We start from the raw sequence: 10,028 nt of genomic DNA on the forward strand, positions 1-10,028 counted from the left end.
TCTGCATGAAAAAGAAAAGAAAAGAAGAGAAAAGAAAAGAGAGAGTGGGTGCAAGTTTCTTCTGTGAGTACCCTAGGGTTTCAGCCTAGGGTTCAAAAAGTGAGAAGGTGAGCTACGAGTGTCGTGAGCGCACCAAATTTTAGAGAGAGCTTCACCAACCTCTCAAGTATATCTGCTGATGATCTGAAGTATTCGAGGAATCGATAGATCAAGATTGAAGGAGTTCGATCAGCATCAGCCGTCGAAAGGGTTTTGTAATGAACTAGCATTCGTGAGGAGCTGATCAGACCGGGAGCTTCATGTGGATGATCCACAGAGGTCAGACATACTGTATAGCTATATTACGATGATCAGACTTTTTTGATGGTGATCAGACTGCAGCGATCGACTACCTGCACGAAGGTAATGTATTCTGAACACATAACAGTAAAATATTTACTGTAGAGAATTTGAAATTTCAAATTTAAATATATGCTATATATATCATATTTAGATCCTTGTGTAGGATTAATATATATTAATTAATTAGATTAATTAATAATTTCCACTATAAAATTATAATTTTGAAAAAAAAATTAAAATTACCATTTTACCCCTGCATTGAAATTCACAACAAATGGTATCAGAGTGGGTTCTAAATATGATATACATTTACATGCGTAGATTAAGTAGTAATCTAAAAGTTTAAATTTAAATTTGAAATTTGAAATTCAAAATTCAAAATTTGAATTTTAAAATTTGAAATTGAAATTGAAAATTCAAAAATTTAAAATTCAAAATTTAAAATTTGAAATTTGTTTGAAATTTCAAATTTGAAATTTAAAATTTAAAATTCAAAATTTGAAATTCAAAATTTTAAAATATAAAATTTGAAATTTGTTTAAAATTTAAAATTTGAAATTTAAATTTTAAAATTAGTATATTTAGATATACTTGATCCAAGTAGCAAGTAGTATAATTAGATTGGTTGCCATGGTCATCCGATCATAGAAGAAAAGTAGGGTTTAAAGACCCTCTCCTCCATTCGATGGGGTTCTCCTATGGTGGTAGAGGTGCCGATACGATTATATCCCATACAGACGAAGCAGCGAAAGGACTTAATTGTAAAGGTTCAATTGTGAAATTTATCATGAATGTGTTAGATTAGATCTAAAGAAATATTCATGATTTATTTTGATTGAGTTATTTTCTGTTAAGTAATTAGCAATAGGATTGTTGTTTATGAAATGTGCTGATCCGTTTGTGAAATGAGTCAACACATTTGGTGAACAGAAAATAAAATCTTTCAAATTTGAAAATTATTTTCGAAATACCAAACCTTGACCCATCAGTCCAAATACTTAATTAAAAAAATTAAATGTTGTCTAGTTGGTCTAGAATTATGAATTAAGACCTAAGACAATTGCATAAACTTATGGATTAATGGGTTAGATGGATTAGGTCCATAATTGGGTTAGACCTATGGTTAGCTTAAAGAAATGGACTAAATTAGAGTAATTGGTTAAATCTAATCAAAAGTTGAATTAGATTAGGTCAAGGACACTCTAGATTCAACTCCAATAGTTGTAGTTGAATGGGTCCATGTCTTTAACTAGACCAAGATGGACTTAATTCATGGCTACGTGGTGGAACCCTATTTACTAAGTTGATCAAATTAAAACTAATGAACCGATTGGTGTCTAAGGTAAGTTCGACAGTCTAACCAGTGGTTTTTAAGTGGGAGCTACTTGCATTGATTCGATCTCTGACGAGTTAATGGCATATCCCCACCACTGATCTCACTTACCTAGCCAACCTGGTGAGTTAGATTTTGATTAGATCACTTAGTGATTAGGGCTCACCCATGTCATTAGGTAAATCAGTGTGACTGATTTAGGTGCTCCTAATGTCGGCTTCAATTAAATCCTTTTTAATCTGACTTGGTGAAGTCAGTGGGAGGATTAAAATTGACTGATCAATTTCTTCTCTTCTATCCTTTAATAAAATCCTCAAAAATTATTAGGTCCCTAAAAATGATTAAGTTATAGTGATAACTAAGTCATAGCCTCCCATTAAGTGAGTGATAATGAGTCCATTAGTTTAATAATCACTGGAGGCCCAAAGGCCTGGTGCTTATTGACTAATGAAATTATCATTCATAATATGATAATTTGGTTGAGTCTTTTTGATGGTGGTCAGATTGGCCGGCCAAAGTCGGGCCTGATCATTTATTGATCCGATTCATCAAATCAAGTCATGTTAATGGTTGGACCTAACCAGATCTTTTCAGTGGAGGCCAAAGCCTACTGATTAGGTTCTGGGGCAAAATTAATTACTAGAAGTTGTTTAGAGAAACAACTGGTTATGAACCTACCCATAGATGCACATGGGTTGACCAACCAAAGTTGGACTCATGTGTAGTCTGTGTGGATTCTAGTACCCACTAAGGAATTAAAGTAATTTCTCGAATTGGAGGTTGAGGCTACCAGTTCATAAAAATACTGAGAAAAATTTTAGACTAAAGTCCAAGTCTTTAGTATTAATAATTTATATACTAATAAAGGTCTAGTTTTCCTTTATACAGCTATGGCCACTACCCTGTCGCTCCGGTCATTATTAGATAATGACAAGCTCATGGGACCTAATTTTGATAGCTGGTATCAAAAATTAAAAATCGTCCTTGAGCATGAATAGATCTTTTATGTAGTAACGGATCCGACACCTGAGGAGCTAGCCCCAAACGCTAGAAGGACAGTCCGAGATACTTATCAGAAGTGGCTCAACGATCGCACCACCATTCGGTGCATAATACTGGCGGCAATGAATGATGAGTTCAATCGCAGGTTCGAGAACGTCCAGCCACAGGAGATGCTTCAAATGTTGAATGACTCCTTAGGCATGCCTGACGACATTGAAAGGCACAAAACTAGTTGTGCCATTTTCAATGCTTGGATGAGGGATGGGGCCTCAATCACTGATCATGTATTGTACATGATCGAAATGATTGAGCGCCTAAGTAAACTGGGCTTTCCCTTGCACGAGCAGCTTGGTAAGGATGCGATCCTTAATTCTTTGTCCAAGTCCTTCCTCCCCTTCCTTACTCATTTTTGGATGACAAAACCTGCAGTGAACTATCATGGCTTGTTGGGGTTGCTGCAGAACTTTGAGAAGGATCACCAGCTCCATAAGGAGTCGGTGAATATTGTGGGAGGGTCTTCTTCTATTCGTCGACCCTTTAAGAAAGGGAAGAAGAACAAGAAGAAGAAGAATAAGAAGGTGCAGCCGCATGTTGGGACGTCTGCACAGGGTCAGACCAAGAAGCGTAAGCCCAACCAAAGCCAGGTGGAGTGCTTCTTTTGCAAGAAGCAGGGGCACTGGAAGAGGAACTGTCCTCTATACATTGCCTCCCTGGATCCAAACAGACCGAAGAAGAAGCAAGAAAATTATATGATAATACCTTGCAACTTTTTCATTTGTGATACTACTGCCTGGGTATTGGATATCGGAAGCCCTTATCATATCTGTAATTCGATGCAAGATCTACAGGTCAGTAGGAGATTTGATGAAGGTGAGAGGTTCTTGAACATTGGAGATGGAAGCAAAGTTTCAGTTCTAGCTTTAGGAATCATGAACCTTGTAATCAACTCTCGTAATGTAATTCTGAGTGAATGTCACTATTGTCCAAGCTTTTTATTAAATATTATTTCTGTAGGCCTTTTGGCCATGTACAGTTATGAATTTTTAATAAAAAAAAATATTTGCAATATCATTTTGAATGATGTTACAATATTTGTTAGATAACTAAATAATAAAATTTACTTACTATCACAACCTGTTAATGTGGTTTAAACTTTCGATAAATGTTCTAGAATGGATAATATGTCAGAAGTCTACCTTTGGCACTGTAGGCTAGGTCATATCAATAAGAACAGGATAAACAGGTTGGCTCAAGAAGAAATTCTTAAAGTTGGTGATTGTGAATCACTTCTAACCTGTGAGTCCTGTCTTCTTGGGAAGATGACCAAGTCACCTTTTACTGGAAAAGGTGAGCGAGCCAGTGAACTCTTGGGTCTGGTACATTCTGATATATATGGACCCATGAGCTCAAGTGCAAGAGGTGGATATTTCTACTTCATAACCTTCATAGATGACCTATCGAGGTATGGGTATATCTACTTAATGAAGCATAAGTCGGAGTCATTTGAAATGTTCAAACTATTCTGAAATGAGGTAGAAAAATAAACTGGAAAGTATATTAAAACTCTTCGATCTGATCGAGGAGGTGAATATCTTTCCAATGAGTTTCTGACATATCTTAGGGAGAATAGGATTCTCTCTCAGTGGACTCCTCTTGGAACACCACAGCATAATGGTGTGTCTGAAAGGAGGAATCGGACCTTGTTGGACATGGTTCGATCCATGATGGGGTTTGCTGGTCTGCCAATCTCTCTCTGGGGATATGCGCTCGAATCAGCTTGTTATCTTCTAAATAGGGTTCCGAGTAAGTCTGTAACTAAAACACCTCATGAGATATGGATAGGACGTAAGCCAGTACTCTCACACCTTAGGGTTTGGGGGTGTCCGACTTATGTTAAACGTTTAATTACGGACAAACTTGGATCTAGGTCTGACAAGTGTTATTTCATAGGGTACCCAAAAGAGACTAAAGGGTATTATTTCTACCTAACTGATGAGCAAAAGGTGTTTGTCAGCCTTAAGGCAATCTTTTTGAAAAAAGAGTTCCTTGGTGAAGGAACTGTTGCCTCTAAGGTCGAACTTGAGGAAGTTTGACAGGTGAAAAAATTGACACAAGTTGCTGAACCTGAACTAGATTTGGTTAGATCAGATCCGAAGCCCATTATTCCTGCACCCTTAAGGTGGTCTAGTAGAGTACCACATCAACCGAACAGATACTATGGTTTCTTGATCTGGGATGGTGATCCTGTCGAACTTGATGAAAATGAAGAGGATCCGATCACCTACATAGATGCAATGTAAAGACCTGACTCTAAGAGATGGCTAGAGGCCATGAAATCCGAAATGGAGTCTATGAAGGTCAACGATGTGTGGATATTGGTTGACCCACCCGAAGGAGTAAAACCCATAGGGTGTAAGTGGGTCTTCAAGAAGAAGAGGGATGCAGACGAAAAGGTGGAGACCTATAAAGTTCGTCTGGTCGCCAAGGGATATCGTCAACATTATGGTATAGACTATGATGAGATATTTTCTCCTGTGGCAATGCTCAAATCCATTCGGATTATGCTTGCGATAGCTACCCATCTGGACTATGAAATCTGGCAGATGGATGTAAAGATAGCTTTCCTAAATGGAGAGCTGGACGAAGAGGTGTATATGATACAACCTGAAAGATTCACATCCACAGATGAGTCTAAGGTGTGCAGGCTACAGAGGTCCATTTATGGACTTAAGCAGGCATCCCGGAGTTGGAACATACGTTTTGATAGGACGATCAAAACGTATGGCTTCATTAAGAACGAGAAGAGCCCTGCATTTATAAGTGGGCTAATGGTCCAGTAGTGATAATTCTTGTATTGTATGTGGATGATATTCTCTTAATCAAGAATGATGTCCCTGCATTACAAGGAATAAAGATTTGGCTGTCATCACAGTTCTCCATGAAGGATCTGGGAGAAGCTTCCTACATCCTAGGGATGAGGATCTATAGGGATAGATCTAAAAGGTTGCTTGACTTATCCCAGTCCACGTACATTGATACTATGCTGAAAAGGTTTAGCATGGAGAATTTCAAGAAAGACGATCTACCGATGGCCATGGAATTTCTCTATCGAAGAGGGATTGTCCGACAACAACTCAAGAGAGAGAGCGTATGGATAGAATTTCATATGCTTCGACAGTGGGATCTATCATGTATGCCATGACATGTACACGATCAGATGTGGCATACTCACTAGGGGTAGTGAGTAGATACCAATCTGATCCAGGGGAGAATCACTGGAAGGTTGTTAAAACCATCTTGAAGTATTTAAGAAATACTAAGGACCAGTGGCTTGTTTATGGTGAATCAGACTTGAGACTTATAGGGTTTATAGACTCTAGTTTTCAGTCTAATCACGATGATAGCAAGAGTATGTCGGGATTTATTTTTACCCTTAATGGTGGGACTGTCTGCTGGAAGAGTTCCAAGCAGCACACTGTGGCAGATTCAGTTTGCGAGGCAGAGTATGTCACTGCATTAGATGCTGCCAAAGAAGTGGTGTGGCTGAGAAAATTCATCACTGAGCTCGGAGTAGCACCCTCCCTTGTTGGTCCAGTTCTGCTCTATTGTGACAGCTCTGGAGCCATTGCTTAGGTGAAGAAATCGAAGGCACACCAGTGGACGAAGCATATTCTGCACTGCTACCATCTCATCCGAAAAATCATAGATCGAGATGACGTCGACCTTCAGAAGATCGACGGAAAGGAGAACCTGGCCGACCCATTCACTAAAGCCATTGCGGTGAAGGAGTTCGACGATTTCAAGTCGAAGATGGCTATTAGATACTGCATCGATTGGCTTTAGGCCAAGTGGGAGATTGTTGGGAATAGTGTCCCAAAGCCAATCATCAGCCTGTTGACAGTTGTGCTCTTTCTTGTATTAGTATATGAATTATAAATAAATAAAAATTATTTTGATATTTTTTCATCACAAATTATTTCATCTTCTAATGAACTCCTGTGTTGTGGTGAAGTCTTTTGGACTATTTAGACTTGACAAAGGAGGATTTGTTGTTTAGTCTTTAAACCTGTTCGCGACCAAATGATACGTTGTTACCAAGGAAAACAATGTTTATCAAGCATAGGTCGTTGTGTGCCATATGGGTTGGTTGTCCTCTTAACCAAGGAGTGTGGAGACACTGATATGGCATAAAGGTGAGATGTAAGGGTACATCTGCACTGAACGTGACCGACTCTGGAGCATTTTCTGCTATCAAGATTTGCTCTGATGGGATATGGGTATAACTGTCCCTCCGACCTGAGACCACCACGGTGACTTGCAAGCAACTCACTGCACTTAGGCACTGGACTACCTAAATTTCTAATTCAGTGACGGAAGGCTGCTGGGTGTAGTCAAGTACTTGACTTGTCGGTGCGTGTGTCAAGATGAGATTGACCACTCCAGTTCAGGAGCTGTGTACAGTCGTGTTTCAATTTAGCAAAACCTTGGCCAGGGTAGTCCTAGTGAGGAGTCACAGAAATGTTTGAGTTGAGCATGATTCGGATGATCTGATCAGGATTGATAGTTTAACCCTGAGTCATCCTATACACCGGGATCAAAAGGGATGAATTATACAGTAACCGTATTCACGTAGGTTCTGAATGTTGGGATTGTGACTATTCGACCTATCCAGACGTCGGGTACCATTGCTAGATGGTCACTTCGATTAGTATAGAAATTAGTTCCTGTGCTACCGGCTTAGGTTCGAACCTACTGGGTCACACACATTAGAGGTTCCTATCTGATCTGAAGGCTGGTGAAGAGTCCCATTGGACTGAGACTCTTCGACCAAGAGTCCTAATACTTGGAGACTCTGAATCCTATGTGTCTAGAACTCTGTGATCGAGAATCAAGATTCTCTGATCATGAGTTCCACACATTTTGGGTATCGGGGTCAAGAATCCCACTGGTTTGGGACTCTTCGATCAAGGTTTCATATCGATGGACTTTGATGCTCGATTGCCCATCAGATTTGGACTCAATATTTATGAGAAATTTAATTAGTGATTTGATCACTAATTAACTCAATTTAATTGAATAATTATTTTTGGATCAAGTCCAATTGAATTGGATTCAGTTAGGTTTGATCCGATTAGGTTAAGAGTTGACCTAATCGTCGAGGTGGTTTGATCCCTGATTTGATCAGGAGTTGGACTTAGTCAATTCTTGATTTGATTAAGATTTTATTAAGCCTAATTAAGCTTAATTATGTTAGATTTAACTTAGTCTAATTGTGCTAACCTATTTTAATAAGGTTGGTTCAATTAGATTTGAAACCACCTTGACTTATCTCCCTGCGCCACCTCACTCACCTGTGCCCATTTGAATTCATGAGAAACAAGTTCTCATGAATTTTCTCCCACACAGAAGCTTTCCCATGCCCCACCTGTGTGCGCCATCTGAGTTGATAAAGATAGGTTGGTTGGCCATTCAAATTCAAAGAAAGTTTGAATTTGAATGGGCAACTAATCCATGCACCACCTCATCCCAAGTGCGCCACTTGCTCTACATGAGAAAAGGTTTCTCGTGTAAATTCTCCACGCACAAAGAATCCCATGCCCCTCCCTTCTCACACCAAGAGTGGATAAAGATTGATTGGTTGGCATTTAAATTTAAATTTAATTTAAATTCAATTTAAATTCAAGTGAGCAACCACCTATCTTTATCCTCTCACGCGGTGAAAATGCTGAAAAGATGCATCTTGCACTATTTTAAAAAGGAAGAGAAGATGGGGTGTGCGGATATCTGATCCTAGTGAGATAAGGTGGCGTGAGAAGAGACTTCTGCATAAAAAAAGAAAAGAAAAGAAGAGAAAAGAAAAGAGAGAGTGGGTGCAAGTTTCTTCTGTGAGTACCCTAGGGTTTCAGTCTAGGGTTCGAAAAGTGAGAAGGTGAGCTACGAGTGTCGTGAGCCAATCAGATTTTAGAAAGAGCTTCATCAACCTCTCAAATATATCTGTTGATGATCCAGAGTATCCGAGGAGTTGGCAGATCAAGATCGAAGGAGTTTGATCAGCATCAGCCATCGAAAGGGTTCTGCAACGAACTAGCATTCGTGAAGAGCTGATCAGACCGAGAGCTTCGTGTGGATGATCCGTAGAGGTCAGACATACTGTGTGGCTATATTGCAATGATCAGATCTTTCCGACGGTAATCAGACTGCAGCGATCGACTACCTGCACGAAGGTAATGTGTTCTGAACACATAACAGTAAAATATTTACTGTAGAGAATTCAAAATTTTAAATTTAAATGTATGCTATATATATCATATTTAGATCCTTGTGTAAGGTTAATACATGTTAATTAATTAGATTAATTAATAATTTTTATTATAAAATTATAATTTTAAAAAAAAATTTAAAATTATCATTTTATCCCTATACTGAAATTCACAATATGCTATCCTCAATTCGTTACCAAAATCTTACCTACTCTTTCATAGTCATTATAGAATGACGAAGCCTGCAATGAACTACCATAGTTTGCTAGGGTTACTACAAACTTTTGAGAAGGATTACCAGCTCCAAAAGGAGCTAGTGAATTTAGTGGAAGGTTTATTTACAAGACGTCGATCCTCTAAGAGAGAAAAAAAGAAGAAGGTGCAAAAATCCCATTCCGCCGATCCTAAGCAGAGTAAAATGTCAAAAGTTGACAAGAGCCAGGAAAAATACTTCTTTTATAAGATGGGTCATTGGAAGAGAAATTATCTTTCTTATATAGCCACCCTTGACCCAAACAGGTCTAAAAATAAGAGAAAAAAATAAGCAATTGCTTTACAAGGTATTTATATGATAACACCTTGTAATTTCTGTATTTGTGATACTACTACCTGAGTATTGGATACTGAAAGTCCTATTAATATATGCAATTCGTTGCAGGGACTACAGGTAAGTAAGAAGTTTTGAGAGGGCAAGTGGTTCCTTAACATTGAAGATGGAAGCCTTATTCCAGTTCTGATCTTGAAAACTTTGCAGCTTGTCTTCGAGTCCAATAGTGTCATGTTAGATGATTATCATTATTGTCCCTCCTTTATAATGAATGCCATCTCTGTAGGCCTTTTGGCTAAACTTGATTTCAAGTTTATAATAAAAGATAATTTTGGTGATATCATTATGAATGATACTGTAATTATGCGTGGACAATTAAAACATGGCATATACATAATATCACGATCTGTTAGTGTAATATATACAGCAAGCAAACATCCTAAATTAGATAATATCAGTGAATCCTACCTTTGGCATTATAGGCTTGGTCATGTGAACAAAAATAGAATTGACAGGTTGATCAACGAACATGTCTTTAAGATAG

Source organism: Elaeis guineensis, chromosome 8 (assembly GCF_000442705.2).
Source record: "Elaeis guineensis isolate ETL-2024a chromosome 8, EG11, whole genome shotgun sequence".
Taxonomy (NCBI): Eukaryota; Viridiplantae; Streptophyta; class Magnoliopsida; order Arecales; family Arecaceae; genus Elaeis; species Elaeis guineensis.